A 21,037-nucleotide genomic window follows, 5' to 3' on the forward strand; every position below is an offset into this window, starting at 1 on the left:
ATTCACATTGTTTTGTCACACAAATTATTGACAGGCTTGGAAAATTGTCAGAAGAAAAATCTTGATGTTTATGTGGAAAGAACATAACACATGTAATAATGCTGACTATGAAAAGTATGCTGAAGTTTTCTACCTCCTAAATCTGTTTTTAATATTTGAGTTAATATGAAAAAAACATTCTGTTGATGATTCCACTTTATAAAAATTAAATAAAATGTTTTTTGAAGAAGTGGATCACAGCCTGAGAGAACATTATTTTTATTTTAATTGATAAGCAATTAAAATAAACATTTTGTTGAAAAATATGTACTCAAAAAGAACTTTGGGATTCTGGAATTTAAAATTTAATAAATATATACAAACACTTTACTGCATTATAAAGCAAAATGATTCATCTAAATAAATCAGGGCCTAATTTAATTATGGTCCAACTGAAGAAGTAACTAACTATTGATGGCATAAAGTATTAGAAATGTAGAATATATTTGCATTGAAACATAAAATTCAGAAAAAGGCACAATAAAATATATCAAATTATGAATAAAATCCACATACCTTTGAATGTATTCTGGTAAGTTTCTGTCTGAAACTCAGGGATGCTTGATCCTTTAGATTTCTTCCAACTACAAGTCCAATATATATCATTCATGGCATCTAGAACAACCAATCAGGCTTCTGAATGAAAAAAGTGTTGAGTATAACTAAAAATCCCCATATCATGAATTTTTAGAAGCTGTGATCAACATTAAGGCTGTATGTTGTGATTAGTGCATGTAGAGTCTTTCATTACAGGCAATAATAGGTTTAGAAGGGGAAAAGTTTCATCAGGTTGTTTTGAAGTCAGCAAATTAGTTGACAGCACATGCTGATATATTCAAATTTAGTTTTAAGAAGTATTATACCATTGTCTATTTTGCCATTCTAGCAAACAACATTATTCTTTAAAAAAAAAAAAAGGTAGATGGTTGAGTTTCCCTAGTGTAATCACAATGGCCACAAGGGTTGTCCAGCCTTTTCAGATCAGGATACATTGATTCAAACCCCCATTCTGGTAAAAACCCAAAACTCTCCCCTGTATGTCTCTGAGGGATCATAATTTCATGATCATCAGTGCTCTACTGCTGTCCTTTAAGATATTTTCATTGTTCCCTGTGGCTACTCCTTTATCACCACTCTAAAGTGTACCAAAACAGGGAACAAAGTCTCTTCTTCTGGGCCCATCATGAAACCTATTTGCTATCCAAGCAATCATGACCTCAAGGTTATTACTGTAGCAAAACTTATACTAACAGAAAGTACAAAGAAAGAGACATAGTATATGCCAGACAGCACACTTAAAATGTATTTCAATGCTTACAAAAATATATCACAGGGAATATTTTCCTTTCTCCCCTACTCCAAAAAGAAACTTGATCTCTCTTTGTATGGCATCCTACCTTTGCCCACACCAGTTCCACTTTCTTTTTTTTTTTAATTTTTATTGTTGGTTGTTCAAAACATTACATAGTTCTTGACATATCATATTTCACACATTTGATTCAAGTGGGTTATGAACTCCCATTTTTACCCCGTATACAGATTGCAGAATCACATCGGTTACACATCCACTGTTTTACATATTGCCATACTAGTGTCTGTTGTATTCTGCTGCCTTTCCTATCCTCTACTATCCCTCCTCCTCTCCCTTCCCATCTTCTCTCTCTACTCCATCTACTGTAATTCATTTCTCTCTCTTGTTTTTTTTCCCTTTCCCCTCACTTCCTCTTGTATGTAATTTTGTATAACAATGAGGGTCTCCCAGTTCCACTTTCTCATGTTGGCAAACGACAATAACAAAGGCTGGCTAGGATGTCCCATTGTTGGAGGAAATGAGAATGTAACTTCCCAATGTTCAGCTGAAAAACTAAAAAGAAATCTACAATATGACCCAGAAATCCTACGTCCAGGTATATTTCCAAAAGAAATGAAATCAGCATACCAAAGAGATACCTACCCATGACAATATTTACTGAGGCACTATTTATAAGAACCTTATAAAATCAGACTTGTTACCCATTGATGGGTGAGTAGATAAAGAAAATGTGGTACTCGTACACAATGGAATATTATTCAGTCACAAAGAATAAAATCCTGTCATTTGCAGCAAAATGTATGGAAATACAGGATATGATGTTAAGGTAAATAAGCCAGACAAAGACAGAAAATGCTGCCTGTTCTCTCTCCAATGTGGAAACTGAAACAGTTGGTCTGAATGTAACATAGTGATTAGAATCTAGGAAAGGTGGGGAGAGGAGGAATAAGGGAAGATGGGATACCAAATACCAAAGCACAATTAAATAGAAAATTAAGTTCTTATGTTTCACAGAACAGGGGGATGGCTGTAGTTAACATTAATCTATTTTATGAAAATCTGAATGAGAGGAGCACGAAGCCTCCAAGCATGAAGAAGTGATAAGGAGATAGAAATGCTAATTACCTGGACTTGATTAGTGTATGTTGTATTCATGTGTTAAAACATTACACTTTACCCCCAAATATATACAATTCATGCATGATAATAAAATATAATTAATCACACCCATTATGTATAATTATAATATGCCAATAAAAATATAGAGAAAAGAAAATAATAAAATATAAAAATTACTGAAGTTTTGAAGAAAATACAAAGTTTTAATTGATATTTTTCTGTAAGCAAGTATTTCATTTATGTATAAGCTGACTTTATAAAAGACAACAGATTCACTAGATCAACTACTTATTTTGTTACATGAAGGCTATAACATTTTCAGAGAACTTGTGTTTTTATTTCTCTTGCTTTTTGAAGCTAAATATTTCTTTTCTTTGTTAAAAATGAAACTTAAGCATAAAATATTTTCTTCTATGGCAATGTCTCTGAGGCAAATACAATCAAATGGTCCCAGAATGTGTCTTTATTTACTTGTGCATTCTTTTGGTGTGTGTGTGTGTGTGTGTGTGTGTGTGTGTGTGTGTGTTGAACACCTATGAATTTCAGACTGTTGGTATTACAATAGGGAACAAATGATATGTGAATTTCTTACTGTTCCTAAAAGCTCTTCTCCAAAATGATAAGTGTATAAACACCCTTGTGAATTATAATTGAGTTCTTTTGCCATTTTTTGTAATTGTTATTCTTTTTCTCGGATGCAGCACATCACATTTTGCTATACCCAGGATGCTTATGCTTGCAACTTTTCCCCTTCTAATTTACAGTGTGCTGAAAACCTACATGCCCAAGCTTGTTAGAAGCATGTGTTCAGTACAAATAAAGGAATGTTGTAGGTGAGCAGAGCCTGCTCACGTGGCTCACCTGTGAGAAAAGTGCAAGAATTTCACTTTAATGCCATTGAATTTTACTTCTTGGATCTTACCAGCATTTGAAGTATATCTTTGGAGAAGTCCACTATTATGAGATCTACAAGTCTTTCTTGTCATCTGTAGGAGCTCACCTCTTGAGTCTTCTATTAGGGCAGGCCCAGGATTGTCCAATATTGACCAATATTCTGGAATAATTTAAAGAATAGGTATTCTTATGTAACTGGAGTCAAAATTGGCTTTTAAATGTTTCTGCAGATATTCAAAACATGTCATTCTCTTGGATTCTTTTTTAATTGAGATGATGTGGGAATTGTGCCATCTTCAGAACTTAGGTACTTTGCCACTAATTGATTCTGATAAAATTTCAGACTTTGGCCATATTGCAACCCTTGGAAGTTATGAATTGTGTCTTATACCTCCTTGGGAGCTCTTTTGCACCTGGAAAAAAATCTCTCATACAAAGTAATCTCTGGACAATTAATTGGTTAAAATGCACAAAAGTTATCCATGACATATAGAAAATGTTCTTAGTTGATGTGAAGTCTTCATAGACAGAGAAATAATGTAGTGATATATATATGGGTCATTGAATAGCTGAGATAAAAAAGAATGGTCTCCCTTCTATAAAATCCTTTCTCCCACCCTCCCTCTTCTATCAATTTGAGCAGATATTCACCAAAATATTAACCATAGTTATCTAAGACACTCATTCCTGAAAGTCTCTGGGTAACTCAGATTTTATTTTATTTTTTAAACAATCTTTGAATACAATAAATTCAGGGAAAGTGCAAGAAATTTGGGTTATAATATTCTCTCATTCATGTTCAGCAAGAGTGAGGAGGGGTAATGCTAGATATTCCATAGACCTCGGGTTTACTTAATATACTTTCTTAAGATTTAGACAATACATGTCTAAATTTTAGGGAAAATAAAAGTCAAATATAAAATCCAAGACAAAAAGCACAATATTTTTTTAAAGTGAGAAAGCCCTTTTGGATTGCAAGTAGGTAATATCTTAATAATATAAACATTCACAGGAAGAATTCATACAACTTGTAATTTGAAAGGTCTGTAGGCATTTGCTAACTATCTGGTGTAGCAACTTTCAATAAGGGAAATTATATGCACATGGATAGTGTGTTGTTTGAGTTATAATTAACTGGCAACTGTCGGGAGTGAAAATGTTACATCCATGTTAATAGAGGCAGCACAGTAATGTAAAAACCAGCATTTTTCCTGTTTATTTAACAAAATAAACCAGAGTAAATTGCACTTTCCTACTGGGGTTCAACAGACACATAAACAGATCAGTACTTTCTAAATAAAAACAACATGATATGGTGGAAAGAACTTGGTCTTTGGCAGAGGACAGCCTGGGGCAGAAGTGTGGTTGGGACATTGACCCATGATGACTTTAGCTTAGCTACTTGACTCCTTTATATAGTTACCATAATGCCTGAAAACTGGGAAAGTATCAATAGTAGACTGCTACTGATGTTATTCAGTATGAATTTTGATTCTTAAATATGATCCAATATTAAAAGTGATGATTTATTAATTTCTGGAGGAGGAGAAAAACAAAATTCAAGAAAAGAAGGAAATAACTCATCAGTCAAAAGGTTGAAAATTATTACAATCATGATTTGATATATAAGGTTTTCTTTTCTTCTTTTGTTCTTGGACAGAAAAATCTTATTATCTGCTTTAATAACATATATTTATCTTTCATGGAGCTGCCTACACAAATGTAAAATGTCAGAATACTATTTTCCTATGATCTTCAATACTACAGGGAAAAAGAAATCCACAATAGGACCTCAGTGCCAGCAGTGTCACCAGTTCTTACTGTGTTGTCATTCCTGCTGCCCATTCTGCTATTATTTCTGCTAATGGCCTCTCTATCATGGACAGAGCACCAAATAGATTTCCAGCTGGTAGCTTCTTCAACACGTCCTTGAACTATATAAAATTCAGTGATAGAAGTTAAGAATATTTCCAAATTTCTATTTTAAAAAAATCACATCATGGGGCTGGGGATGTGGCTCAAGCGGTAGCGCGCTCGCCTGGCATGCGTGCGGCCCGGGTTCGATCCTCAGCACCACATACCAACAAAGATGTTGTGTCCGCCGAAAATTTAAAAAAATAAACATTAAAAAATTCTCTCTCTCTCTCTCTCTCTCTCTCTCTCTCTCTCTCTTTAAAAAAAAAATCACATCATGATAAATGTATTGTCTAAATCTTAAACTAATATACTGAGAAATGAAATAAACCAGGCATAAGACAAGAAGATAACTTAGTTCTAGTCTAGTGAGTATTTATAATACCCAAGTCTAGGACACACATAGATACCACAATATTTATATGGATATTACTCAGCCATAAAAAGGGATGGATTATTGATGTGTGGGAAAACCTTGAAAACATTGCTCTAAGTTAAGGAATATATGTAGAGTCATTTATGTCATATATATATATATATATAAAATACAGGCATTCTACTTGTAGGAGATATCTGTAGTAACAAATATATAGAGACAGAAAGTACATTCTTTGTTCCCAGGGATTGGAGAAGGGGGAAATAAGGAATGGCTACTAATGAGCATAGGATTTCTATTTGGGGTGATGAAATATTCTGGAATTAGAAAAAAGTGATGGTTGCACAACATTGTAAATATACTAAAAGCCACTCAATCATACACTGTAAAAATGGTAAATTTGATATGTAAATTTTATCTCAATTTTTAAAAAGACACATACCAAAATGCATATATGGCATGTTCTCAGCCCCCAAGAAGCTTATAGTCTTTATACAATTATGTAAAACATGGATACACAGAACGGTGGTGCAGAATAATGGTATGAGAGTTCCCTCACTATGATAAATTTAATGATGATGACAACTATGACAATTATGAAGTTAACTTTAATTAAGTGCTAGACACTAAGCATTTTACATGCTTAAATATTTACTAATCACCTTCCACATGCCAGACATATGCTAGGTTCTTTGACTACGTCAGTGACTAAAACATACAAAAATCCCTCTCACAATCTCACAGAAAGAAACTGTGAACAATAAATAGATATGACAAATGAATATATCAGAAGGTAAAAGGGACTATGGAAATGTAAAAAAATAGAGGCAGCTAAGGGGGATTAGAAGTGATGAGCTTCATGTTACAATGGGGAGGTCATTTTTAAATCAACCTTTGAAAGAAGACAGGAGTTTGCTAGGGCTATCACAAAGGCACCCATCTGGAGGTGGTTTGGTGTGTGGTGAATTGAATGGAATCCAATGCTACTAGGGAGAAGATGAAATCAAAAAGGTAATATTTTGTGTTTCTTCTGTGCTCTTAGCAATTGAATGTAGAATTTCTTGCCTAAAAATTGTCATCATTCATCATGAACCAGAGGCTTTGGGTAAAAGTAGAGTAATGTTTGGGCTTTGAGGGTGTGAAAGATTTGGATATATATAGTCTGTTCCATCATAGGGCTGTCATAAGAAATAACAATGGCAAAAGGGATAGAAGCTGAGCAGTATTGGGGGACTTTACATAGAAAAATGGTGGTGCAGATGGCTAAGGGGGATAGAGAGAGTCCCTAAATGTTGGGAGGCGGGGCTTGAGTTGTGTCCCATCAGTAGTGGTGAGGCACTGAGCATTTACTGTCACCATGTTTGTTTTCTTGGGGTTTTACAGGAGAGTTTGTCAGGAAGCTGAGACTTGTCTTAAGAATGGGAAAGGTGAAACAAAGTTGTCAGATGATTTGGCCATCTTCACATGACATCAAGGGCTAGAATGGAGGCAAGAACTCTGGGCTCCAGCTAGCTCTTCTCTAACCTGGGCACTTTTGTCCTACTTGTTCACAGATGAGTGAAGCATACTTCAGCAATCAAGAGCAAATGATAACATTATGGGAACAACTGGACATTGATGTATTTAAAAAGGAAACAGCATGATTTTAATGTCTCTCCTATTAAATATAGTGTTGCAATTAAAAAGTGTTGCTAGAGATTATTCTCTTGGCAAACATAGCAATACCAAAAATGTTCCATAATATAAGTTCTTGTTTAGTTAAAAATAAAAACTAATGAAAAATCTATGAAAAAAAATTTAATAGTTTTATTGATGTATAATTTGCATGCCATAAAGTTTCCCTATTAGAATGTGCAACTGAGTGTTTTTGGTATAATTTTAGCATCTTTACAAAGTTTGCACATCAGCATAAACTAATTCCAGACAGTTTCTATCACCTGAATCTCATACCCATTCACAGTTACTACCCATTTCACCACTTCCTAACCCTAGACAAGTATCAATATTTTCTGTCTCTATGGATTTTCTTGTTCTGAATATTTCATATAAATAGTCATATGAGTGTCTAGAAAATGAATCTCTAAGAACCTCTAGCACTCTTGGCATTTTGAGCTAGATAATTCCTTGTTGTGGGATGCTGAGCAATATCCCTGGCTTCTACCCTCTAGATGCCAGTAGCAACAGCCAGCCTCCAAATTGTGGCAGACCAAAAGGGTCTCCAGACATGACACATATCTTCTGGGGGAAAGTGGGGGTAAAAATCATCCCAGTTAAGAAGCACATATCTATAGTTACTTGAAAACTTAGCTGTGTATAGGGATGTATGATATGGTGCCTAGATCTAGTGTGCTGTTGCAGAGAGGCCACTATTTTAGGTCCCTGAAGCTCCAAACTTTGGACTCTGAATCCCCAAATTTTGTCATTCCTTTTAGAAAATAGTAAAAAGGTGAATGGGGAAAGAAGTACAATAGTGATTTTTTAGGCTCTGGGGTTTTTAAAATTTTATTTCTTCTTTTAAGATATACATGACAGTAGAGTGTATTTGGACTTATTATACATATGTGGAATACACCTAATTCTAATTAAGATCACATTCTTGTGGTTGTACCTGATGTGGAGATTCACTGAGGTGTATTCATATTTGAACTAAGTTATGAAGTCATTACTCAAAAATATCTGGTGGGGAACAGCACCTACTTTTCAGCTTACTAAAAAAAATAAAGTTATGCGGCATATGCCAATAGTCTTTGATTCATTATAAAGGACTAGAACTATAGTGTCAATAAATCAAAAAGTGCCTGCATTTGAATTTAGGATGTTCTGGTTCTCAAAAAGTTTTATTTAAATCAGCTTTAAAATTATTCTGCAGTCTATAAACACTCCTGGAGAAGCAAAAGGAAGCATGAGATTTGATTTATACCATGGCTAATGAAAACAAAGTGGGCAATCACATTTGATCATATCCTGCCAATCTAACTTAGTTTCAGGAATGGAGGAAAGAGAGGAAGCACATGGACCTTAGAAACATGGAAATTTCAGGAAATCAATGCATAAGCATGACCTCTTTTCTGTTCAGAAAAGTGTGAGTGAAGGAACCTCTCATTCTCCCTGGAAACTCCATTTATAAACAAACGAGTTGAAGAAAAAATATGTCTATGACCCTTTTCAGTTCTTAGAATCTGCCCTACTCAGAGTGGGAATCATAAAATTATTGAGGTAATAATTGACATGTTTTTTACCCTTGATTATAAGCAAATGTTTTTTCAAACTGCCTTAGTCTGTGTGATGTTGACCTCTAGGACTCCATATCCTGTGAATAGCAGTGCTATCAGACTGAGATCTTGACTGAAACCTTGATTGTGTTTATAAGTAAGTTGCTACACAGTGGCTTTTCTGTACATACAAATGTAAATTTTCTTCTCATTTCTCATGGACAATAGCAATTCCTGAATGTTGTTTTTTAGCTCTTACTTACATCAATGATATTACTGAGTTCCTTAAACTTTGGCTGACTTAAATTTATTTAAAAAGGCATGTTCTGGGAATGGGGCTGTAGCTCAGTGGCAGAATGCTTGCCTAGCATGTGTGAGACACTGGGTTCAATCCTCAGCACCACCTAAAAATAAACAAATAAAATAAAAATATGCTGTCCATCTACAAGTATAAAAATTTTTTAAAAAGACATGTTCCAATGAAGCTTTCAAGATTTTAAATGTGCATATTGTTGAGATTTACCCTTTTGCCTATTTTCTCACCCTGCCATTTAGAATGTCAAAGAACATATGAAGGAAGTTGAGTCTCACAAATCATCTGTAAAAATTGGGTAAGAGAAAAACTTTATAAAAAAAGAAAAACTATGTGTGGTGGTCTATATGGAAAGAACTATTCCTTACTTAGCACCTTCCAGGAGTCCCAGCTCCATAGAGATCAGTCTAAGTTATCATGTGGTCAATTTTCCATTCTGGTTTAAGGTGTACTGTGGAAATTAATAACTTCATTCCAAAATGCTATATTACAAAGTAATGGTTGTCTTTTCTTTCTTTCTTTCTCCCCAACCCTCCTCCCTTTTTACTTTTTGTTGTGCTGGGAATGGAACCCCTACCTTGTGCCTGCTAGGCAAATACTCTACCACTGAGCTGCACTCCTTAAAACTATGCATGAGAACCAGATGACCCAGTGAGTCAATAGGCCTCAACTGGGGATGGTTGTTCCCTTCAGAGGACATTTTATAATCTTTGGAGGAATTTTTCATTGTCACAGTTGAGGGAGTGGGAGTGCTATTAGCATCTAGTGAGTAGAAGTCAGAGATTTCATTAGACATACAATAATGCACAGGACAGGCCCCAAAATAATGACTCAAACTCAATGTCAGTAGTACTGAAATTCAGAAATCTTACTCAACTAAATTCCAAGTGCCTCAATTTCTCTACCAAGATGCAGGCAATGTCAATACCCATAGATGCCTTTTGTGCCATATTGAAGATTGTGTGGAGAAAAGAATACACATGAAAAAGTCCTTTAAGGTTTTAGGGTGATACATCTATGCATTTGATTATGTGGTGTTCCATAGGTGTGGTGGTTTTTTCCAGTAGGTGTTACCCAAAAACTTGGGACTCTGTGGTTCTCTTTTCACACAGCAAGTATATGAATTACAGATTATAAATAGATCACCCACCTTTTAAATATCAGTTATGAAAATGGTACAGTCATGGATTTTTGTTTTATGATATATATCACTTCTTTTCCTCTTAACATGTTCATTAGTGATGTCTAAATCAGTGGTTCTTAAAATGTGGTACCTGGGTCAGCAACATCAGCATTACCTGGGAACCTGTTAGAATCATATATTATTAGTCCTGGTTGGCACCTACTGACTCCAAAGCTCCAGTGGAGGGACCCAGCAATCTGTGATTTAACAAGCTGCCCTATGATCCTCATGAATGTTTAAGTCTGAAAACCACTAGGACCAACATACTTGGGAACTTGTTAGAAAGCATGTGACTATCCTGGGTAGCTTGATAAAAGGCAGATTCTCATTCAGTAGATCTGAGGAAGAGGCCAGGATTTTGTACTAGAGATGTAATAGTTTGGGTAAAAACTACTAGGACAAAATTCCTCTTTTTTTCACCTTCTTTTTCTGTCTTCCAAAGTAGGGAAGATAAACCAGTCATGATGGCACACATCTGTCATCCCAGCTACTCAGTAGATTGAGACATGAGGGTGACTTAAGCCCAGGAGTTTAAGGCCAGTCTGAGCAACATAGAGAGATTACATCTCAAAGGAAAAATTGAGAGGACAAAATGTATTGGGTTCATGCAGCAGCTATAACAAATGGACTCAAATTTAGTAGCTTAAAATACCACACATTTATTTTTTATGTACTTTTCACATTTTTAGTAGTAAGTACAAACCTTTCACTATGAGTGTACTGAAGTACTAAAATAAATTTAATGTACTTTAAGACCCCCCTCTAATGAAGATAAATTACAGTTTCAGAATCATAGATGTAAATATCTTTTACTGCTTTTATTTTTTATTTTATTTTTATGTTTTTTATTCTAATTAGTTATACATGACAGCAGAATGCATTTTGATTCATTGTACACAAATGGAGCACAACTTTTCATTTACCACACATTTATTATCTTATAATTTTGGAAGTAATAAGTCTGAAGTGGGTCTCATGGCTAAATTTAACTGTGGTATCTAGAGGCTCTAGGAGAACCCACTTTCTTGACTTTTCCGATTTCTAGAGTCTACCCATATTCCTGGGTTCATAGTCCCCTTCTTCCATCTTCAAGGCCAGCAATGGCCAATTTAGTCTCATACCATATCACTCTGACAGTGACTCTTCTTTCTCCTTGTTCATCTTTTAAGGTGAATATATTAGGCCCATGTACATAATGCAGGACAGCCTCTTTACTTTTTAAAGACATCTGACCAGTAACTTTAATTCCATCTACAAATTTAACCATTGTCATGTAGCATAACACATTCACATGTTCTGGGGATTAGGATGTGGACATATTTGTGGGGGACATTATTCTGCCTCCTGTGCAGTATATTTTTCTCACTTTTCCCATCAAAACTTTGTATAAAGAGAAAAATCTTGAAGGGAATCCAGTCAGGAAAAATTTCCTACCAATTCAGAAATTTTCCTGCAGAGTCCTCTGAACTTAACCTAACTGATATTGACCTCTCAGCTAGACTATAAGCTCAATCATATAGCAGACACCATCTTACACTTACTCCATCTCCTCCATGCTAAAAAAGGATTTAACTTATAGTAGGTACTTGGCAAACATTCTTTGAATGATACACTGCGTTCAAATGTATAGGCACTATATCAACACATAGGCTGTGGAAGCTTGACTACTTTTCATGAAACCAAGGGATTGCTGCTATAGCTTTCCAAGTCTTATTTGCCTCACCTTAAAAATGGGTATAGTAATATCCCATTTATATACTTGTTGCAAGGATCAAATGAAATAATGTAAATAAGGCACATGGATATACATAAATATAAATATAGATATTGTTCCCAACTTAGAATGTTTCAACTTAATTTGTTTCAACTTTGTGATGGTGTGAAAGTGAACCTATGCAACCAATCTTTTTTTTTCACTTTCACTATAGTATTCAATAAATTACATGAGATGTTCAACACTTTTTTTATGAAATAGATTTTGTGTTAGATGATTTAAAGGTTACATATGTTTTCTGAGCATATTTAAAGTAGGGTAAGCTAAGATAAGATGTTGGATATGTTAGGTGTATTAAATGTTTTGATTTATGGTACTTTCAACTTATGGCAGGTTTATCAGGAAGTAACCCCATGGAGGAATAGCCATACATATGAAATCATAACATGGTAGAAGGTTACCTTGTGATCTTTTTCTAGCAAAACTGCACAAGAGAGAGGACAGGTATGTAGTACTGAAACTTTTTACAAAATGCTTCATTAAGATCTATTATTAACTTCTTTACTAACATTAATTTCAGAGCAGTTGTTCTCGATGTAGAATACATTTTTTAAGTACTTGTGAAACTTTTAAAAAATATTTATGTCTGGATCTCATTCTACCTAGTTTCTGAATTAATTGTTCTGAGCAATTCTTACTGTTTTTTTAAAAAATAACATGGGATCTTTAAAAAATATTAATGATCAATTTATGTTCACATTTTAATGCTAAAGACTAATTCTTTATATCCAGCATGGCAATTTTACATGTTAAAATAAAGCACAGTTCAGAGTCTAGCTAGCTACTTTCAGGGAGATATTTTTGCCTATATCAGGACAGAAGCTAAAAATAAAATTCTGCACAGAATGGTCCAAAAGTCTTGATTTAATTACTCTGTTCTTGATTTTTATTGCTCTTTGGGTGAGGAAAAATAGAATTTAATACCACTTGCAAGACTATCATTCCATACAGAGAGAGTTGATAGGGTGAGAAGCAAATAAACAAGAAAAATAATCACCTGAGCTTATTTCTGACTCTGTGGAACACTTGCCCACACCTTCCAATGTTGAGAAATGGAGGAAGCCTCTGAGACAGATAATATAGAATAATGACCCTCTAAAGATATCCACATCCTAATTCCTGGAACCTGGGAATATGTTGCCTTATAGGATAAAAAGGACTTTGCTGATGACATGAAATTCAAAACCTTGAGATGGGGAAAGTGTAATAGATTTCCCAATGGGTTCAATGTAACCACATGGGCCCTTAAAATAGAACAACCTTTACTAGCAGAATTCAGAGGGAGATGTGACTACAGAAGAATGGTCAAAGAGATACAACATCACTGTCCTTGAAGATGAAGAAGCCAAGAAATATGGGTGACTGCTTGCACTTCCAGAATTCTCTACTGTAGTTCCCAGAACAGTCTTAACATATGATTTTAGTCAAGATCTGTGTCAGATTTCTAACCTATATAACTGTAGGATAATGAATGTATACTGTTTTAAGGCAAGAAAAAGTTGTAATCTGTCATGATAATAATAAAAATCTAATATGGAAATCAGGAAATTTATATGCCTGTGAGAAACTCATAAATTATTTATGAGTTGGTTTCCCACAATGTTCCATAATCAAATATATTAGAGAAAGTTGTGCATGCTAGCTCCTTCTTAAATAAACAATAACTAAGGCATAACAGAGAAATCCTGCAGAGGGAAAAAATATAACTTAGAGTATCTCCTAAGTACATTTGTTAGAATCTCATCTCTTTTGCATTTTTATTTTCCAAATGTCTTTCACATTGTTCAACTTTCTCAAAGTATAGTTGGAAAATGATGGATGAATTCCACCTGCTCAGTTGAGAATCTCAAGGCCTAAAGAGAAGTGACTTGCCAAGATGGCACCTCAACAGCACAACTTTGGCCTCATGTCCTATTTGGAACCCATTCCAGGATGCCACTCTGTTCCATTATGAAGAGTAATGCTTGGTTTCCTATTGCCTGTGTTTATGAAAGTTAGGAGAAGAGGCTATCAGGCAAGAATCAATCCAACAAAGCTTCTAACAGATTACACTGTCTACTCAATTATATCTAAAACAATATAGTTGCCTTAGTACTTAATACATTTTATTATTTAAAATAAATATGTCAATCAACTATTGAAAGTTTACTAATCTCATATTAATGAGAGTAATGCAATAAAATATTGCTTAATGCTGTTGATGAAATTCATTTTCCACAAATTCTTGTTTGTATAAATGCTCACCTGAGAAGGAACAGGAAGATACAACCAAATGCTGATGTCTGACTTTATAGTACTTAAATAATGCTTTTCCCATATTTCCCACTGCCTATTCCAAGAGCTGTAAGACCATTGTCCTTTAATGATTTTCAACACACCATTTCCCACATTGTTTTCCTGAATACAAAAGTGAACACTTTCTTCTGCTTCCTCAGTCTTATAATAATAACAATCATAATAAAGATAATGAACAATAAAGGTAATGCCTTTGAATACTTATTCTGGGACAAATACCATGCTACATGCTTCACATTAAGCATATTACTTAATCTATACAACTGGTTGAGCTAAATATTACTATTAACATCTGGATTTTACAGATGAATTAACGGAGGCACTGAGAATTTAGGTACTTTGCCTAGATCACATAAGTTGTGGAACAGAAACCTAAACACTGATTTAGATCCAGAGTCCTCTGTAAGCATTACCCTAGTTATCCTCAACTAGGGAGGAATCTGTCTCCCGGGGGATATTTGGCAATACCTGGGGACATTTTTGGTTGTCACAACTAAGAGAAGTGCTACTGGCATCAAGCTGGTAGAGGCTAGGGATGCAATGCACATGACATCCCCACCACAAAGAATGACAGAATCCTAAATGTCAATAGTTCCAAGATTAGGACACATTATCATAGCTAAATGCCTCTAAATGATAGGGAGTTGTGAATGTGACATTTTTTTGATAAGACATGGTTTTATTTTTTAGGTCAGAAATTGCAAGTACAACCTGGAAAAAAGTTATCTCAACCTGGAATCAAGGGTACTTAAAGCCATAGGGTCAAGTTGGTGCATATTCTTATAGCATCAGTTTATTCAAAAGTTTAAGGTGACAGTTTGTTTCCATGTTCTAACATCTTGAGGCATTAGGTCATTTGTTTTTTTGTCTTTCAGTAGACAAATGAGAGAGGCACTAGCTCACTAGACCATGTCTGAAAAGGGCCAAAAAGAAGATATTGGTTTTCTTTAGCTTTGCCTTGTATTCTAGAAGACACACAGCAGTGTCTGTGTGTCACAGATAATGGAAATAGCAACGAGATGCAGCCAGAATAGTTTGTGTGGGGTGCAGACCTAGCTTAAAAGTCAAGATTTTAGCTTCAGGGAGCAGTTCAGCTATGCCTATTCAAAATGTAATTAATCATACTATTTGACCTACTGATTTTATTTCTAAGAATCTATTTTATAGGGATGTTTATGAAATGTGCAAGATACAGTCAAAGATATTTACTTTAACACCATCTCTGATAGCAAAAAATTCAACAGTAAAAACAACAGAAATGTAAGCACATATTCACCAAAAAATGTGTGACTAAATGTTCATAGCAGCATTATTCACAACAGCCGCAAACTATACACTAACCAAATGTCCATCAAAGTAGAAAGGATAAATTGTGGTTTATCCACATAATGGAAAATTTCAGGCAATGAGAATGAAAAAACAAACTCCAACCCCCTATGACAATACAAATGAATCCCACAGATATCACATTGAGCAAAATAAGTCTGATACTAAAAGGAACATACTGTATAATACCACTAATGCAAAGTACAAAAATAGGCAAAACCAACACATGGAATAAAAAGAAAGAATAAGGGTTATCTTTTGAGAGGAGTGACTAGTAGAGCCCTTCAGAGTGTTGGCCAGTTGGTCTTCACCTGGCAGGTATGCTCACTTAATGATTGCAGAAATCATTAAGTTGTATTCTTATGAAATGTGTACTTTTCTACATGCATATTATACTTTGCCTATATGTATGATATATAATATTAATGTATAACATGTAAATAATTATATTTTATTATATATTTAAAGAAACATCAACTATCTAAGTGTCCATCAATGGACAAAAGCCTAAATAAATTATGAGATATCTATTCAATGGAATTATGTACAGCCACAAAGAAAAATGAAGTAGAACTATTTGTATAAACTTGGAAAGATGTATACTATGTATAAACAATGAAGTTACAAAACAGTGTAAATAATATGTCTATTGCAATTTCCCAGAAAGTCTTGGGATTACATTCTCAAATGGTTAATAGTGGCTGTCACTTGAGGATGAGATTCTTAGGGACTTTGACACTCTAATGCATTTCTATGTTGTTGGGACTTATTTACAAACACATATTATGTTTTTACTGCAAAAAAGGACACAGAGAACATTAAGATGAACAAAAAGTGCCTTAAATTTGAGATGGCTATATTATTTTCTTATTTGTGAAGATTGGAGTTTTTGATGGAAAAAAAGAAATGATAATGGAATAAACACAGCGCCTTCCCTTCAGGGTTGCTAACTGAACCCAGTGATAGAGGTCAGGATGGTTTGTTGCTGGCAATCTTAACAATTGATTTAAATTAGCACTTGTTTGCAGGCTGCTCCGCATTTAAATCTACTTGTGGTGTTGCCACCACAAATGAGATTCTTGGCCACACAAATAATGTATCTACAAAATGGCAAAACAACTGGATTTGTTTGATTAAATGAACAAAACCATATACTCAGAGGAAGGAAAAAATCAAAACAGCTACACCCAAAGTAACCCACTGAGATGGGTGGTTCACAAAATACACCAATTTATTGGATCAACATGTTAGCAGCCTCATGTGGACTCTGTGAGAAATCCAGTTTGAAATGAAATACTTATGAAAAAATCAAGAGGCCATAAAAAACACATCTTTGTCCATCATTAGCAAAGATTTTCTGTGTATTCATTGTGGATCTGCCATTATGCTAAAACTATGTGTAATAATACTTTTATAATTATAAATGAATTGTGTTGAGCATTCTTAATTCTACCCAAGGCACTGAAAAAAAATCACCTAGAAAAAACTCAAACATTGATTTGAGAAAAATTGATAAATCTACAACTTTTCATATAAAGGTCTAATTAATAGGCCAAAGTAATAATTAATTCATAATGTGGAATAAGCCATGTCCAAACATTGGGTGTACATTATATTGAACAGAAACAGAATTTCTGGAGACAGCACCTGATCATTAATATTTTTTAAAGATCCCATGTTATTTTTAAAAAACAGTAAGAATTGCTCAGAACAGTTAATTCAGAAACTAGGTAGAATGAGATCCAGACATAAATATTTTTAAAAGTTTCACAAGTACTTAAAAAAATGTATTCTACATTGAGAACCACTGCTCTGAAATTAATGTTAGTAAAGAAGTTAATAATAGATCTTAATGAAGCATTTTGTAAAAAGTTTCAGTACTACATACCTGTCCTCTCTCTTGTGCAGTTTTGCTAGAAAAAGATCACAAGGTAACCTTCTACCATGTTATGATTTCATATGTATGGCTATTCCTCCATGGGGTTACTTCCTGATAAACCTGCCATAAGTTGAAAGTACCATAAATCAAAACATTTAATACACCTAACATAACCAACATCATATCTTAGCTTACCCTACTTTAAATATGCTCAGAAAACATATGTAACCTTTAAATCATCTAACACAAAATCTATTTCATAAAAAAAGTGTTGAACATCTCGTGTAATTTATTGAATACTATAGTGAAAGTGAAAAAAAAGATTGGTTGCATAAGTTCACTTTCACACCATCACAAAGTTGAAACAAATTAAGTTGAAACATTCTAAGTTGGGAATAATATCTATATTTATATTTATGTATATCCATGTGCCTTATTTACATTATTTCATTTGATCCTTGCAACAAGTATATAAATGGGATATTACTATACCCATTTTTAAGGTGAGGCAAATAAGACTTGGAAAGCTATAGCAGCAATCCCTTGGTTTCATGAAAAGTAGTCAAGCTTCCACAGCCTATGTATTGATATAGTGCCTATACATTTGAAAGCAGTGTGTCACTCAAAGAATGTTTGCCAAGTACCTACTATAAGTTAAATCCTTTTTTAGCATGGAGGAGATGGAGTAAGTGTAAGATGGTGTCTGCCATATGATTGAGCTTATAGTCTAGCTGAGAGGTCAATATCAAATGTTAAGTTCAGAGGACTCTAGAGCTGGGTGTTGTGGCACATGCCTATAATCCCAATAGCTTGGGAGGCTGAGGCAGGAGGATTGTGAGTTCAAAGCCAACCTCAGCAAAAGAGAGGCATTAAGCAACTCAGTGAGACCCTGTCTCTAATAAAATAGAAAAAGGGTTGGGATGTGACTCAGTTGTTAAGTGCCCCTGAGTTCAATCCCCAGTATCCCCCCCAAAAAAAAGAACACTAGAAACAAAAAATTTAAGCCACTTGTGATTATTAGCTTGTGAAAAGAAACTACAGGATTAAGTTCCTCTTCACGTCTTGGCATAAGCACTAATGGCTGATATATATGAAGTGCAAACACTGTATGGGGTTTGCTCGTGGTTGTTCATGAAGCCTGTATCTCAAAAAATGAGGTAGAAAACCAGTTTTGCTCTAAAATATATTTTCAAATTTTAGTGTTTTGAGTCATATTTTATTTTGTATTTTGGCTATATAGAGAATTACCATATGATCCAGCAATTTTACTCCTAGGTATACATACCCAAGAGAATTGAAAACATATATTCACACAAAGACCTGTGCATGATTATCTACATCAGTTTTATTTATATGGGTGGAAAAGTGGGGAAAAAAACAAATGTTCATCAACTGATGAATGGACAAACAAAATGTGATCTATCCACACAGTGAATGTTTTTCCACCATTAAAATGGAATGAAATACTGATAAATGCTGTAACATGAGTGAACCCCCAAAATATACTAAGAGAAAACCAAACATAAAAAGGCCATATGTTGTATGATTCCACTTATATTAAAAGCCAATATTAGGTAAATATACAGAGATGGAAAGTAAGTTAATGTTTGTTAGGGCCTGGGGTGAGAGGGGAATGGGGAAATGGATATGAACTTTCTTATTTTAGGGTGATGAAAATGTTCTAGAATTAATGCTGATGATTGCACACATCTATGAATATACTTAACAAAATGCTGAATTGTACACTTTGAAATGGTAAATTTTATGTCAAAATTGCATCCATTAATTATAGCTCTCTGTGCTCCTTTATTATGTTACTATAATTGTTTTTAGAAATTTAAGTTTCAATGTATTTCATTGCTCAGAGGAAGCATTATTTTCCTTATAACAAAGCAAACATATCTAGCCAGGTCTGTGAAACACTTTTGAATTTATCTTTTTAAAAGTAGTATTGCAAAAAAAATAAAATAAAGCAGTATATTGAGAAGAAAACATACCTGGAAAAAAAAACAGCAACTAAAATATCAGATCTGTGCCAGTAAGTGCAGATGATTTGTTTTATGTCATACCTGGCATTTGGTGTCATTCTGCAAATTGGTTTTTCTCTTTTCAATTTCCCCTTTTACGTGTTTGACACTTAATAGTGAAAGCTGAAAAGTGAGGTTTTTTTTTTTTTCATTTTTATGGGAAGTGATTTTAGCTACTTTAAAACAAATATCCTCAATATAAATATTCCTCATTGGTCTTCTTTCCACGTAATAGGGACAAATAGTTTTCTGTGTAGACACAGAAGTACTACTCTCCTCCAAACTGTCTTTCAGCCAATAAATATGCAAAAACATAAAATTTAAGTGCCATTCTCTTCTAAATTCTTTTTCTGTCCTTTGGGAATATACATTCTAACTAAGGAGACAAGGCAACAATTGGGAGAATCAAATAACTTTCCAGTGTGAAATAAGAATCAGGAAAATTAAAAAATGAATCAGGAAAAGAGCTGAAATATGAGAAATGGGGAATGGGTGTCTTAGTTACATAGGAGGGAAGTATCTGTGACGTTAGAGTTTTCCAGAAAAATAACTGACATTTAAACATTCCTCAAGCTCCTCTTTTCTCCCTCAATGAGGCATTACAAGTGATTGTCTACACCTCTTAAATGTCTAATCATTTGAGTCCTTAAAAGCAGGTTTGACTTCTGTAAAAAGCATAAAGTAATTCCTTTGTTCATATTTTAATGCATTCCTTAGAGCTAATAGGAAACTTGATTATGTTCCAAATGGTATGCTTTTTTGTTAATTTCATGTTTTATGCATTGGATCATTTGTAATGTTCCTGTATTGGGTACAAGTGGATTTCTTAGAGGCATTGATACTTGACAAGCATTGCAAGGTGAATAGCAGTTGGGTGATCCAAGATATAGGGAAGATGTTTGAGCTGACAGAACCCCCTAGAGGACAGTCCTTAGGGCTCTTTCATCTGTCTGGAATTAAACAGTGCAAGGTAAGTAAGTCTTGGTGAGTCCCAAAAGCTAACCAGTGACTAGACCTTGTGTGGCCTTCTGTCCTCATCTCAGAGTTGAGCATTTCATCTGAAAATCTAGGAGAATCATTGATGGTTTGGTGAAGGGGAGGGACAAGACAAGTCTTGTTTTATAGGAAGAAAGAACCTACAGAAGAGCCAAGGTGCTGGTGGATGTTGCCTCAGAGAATTCATGATGAAGGAAGGGATAGTTTTTAAGGAGGTGGAATCCATAGAAACTGATGACTTCCCAGGCATGAGGAAAAGCAGTAATATGACTTCAAATTTTCCTGGATCATTGTAAGAAAGCCATATTGATGTATTTAAACTGCAAAATCATTGCTCCTAACTTTATTCAGGATGTATTTTCATATAATTGGTTTATT

The 21,037-nt window shown here is 34.4% G+C and overlaps 1 protein-coding gene across 5 annotated transcripts in view; it reads left to right on the top strand.

Moving 5' to 3' along the window:
• Arhgap6 (Rho GTPase activating protein 6) overlaps positions 1–21,037 on the top strand; it is a 453,321-nt gene that overhangs the window by 332,246 nt on the left and 100,038 nt on the right. The gene's annotated exons all lie outside the window — the stretch shown is intronic.

This window comes from Ictidomys tridecemlineatus, chromosome X, assembly GCF_052094955.1.
Source record: "Ictidomys tridecemlineatus isolate mIctTri1 chromosome X, mIctTri1.hap1, whole genome shotgun sequence".
Classification (NCBI taxonomy): Eukaryota; Metazoa; Chordata; class Mammalia; order Rodentia; family Sciuridae; genus Ictidomys; species Ictidomys tridecemlineatus.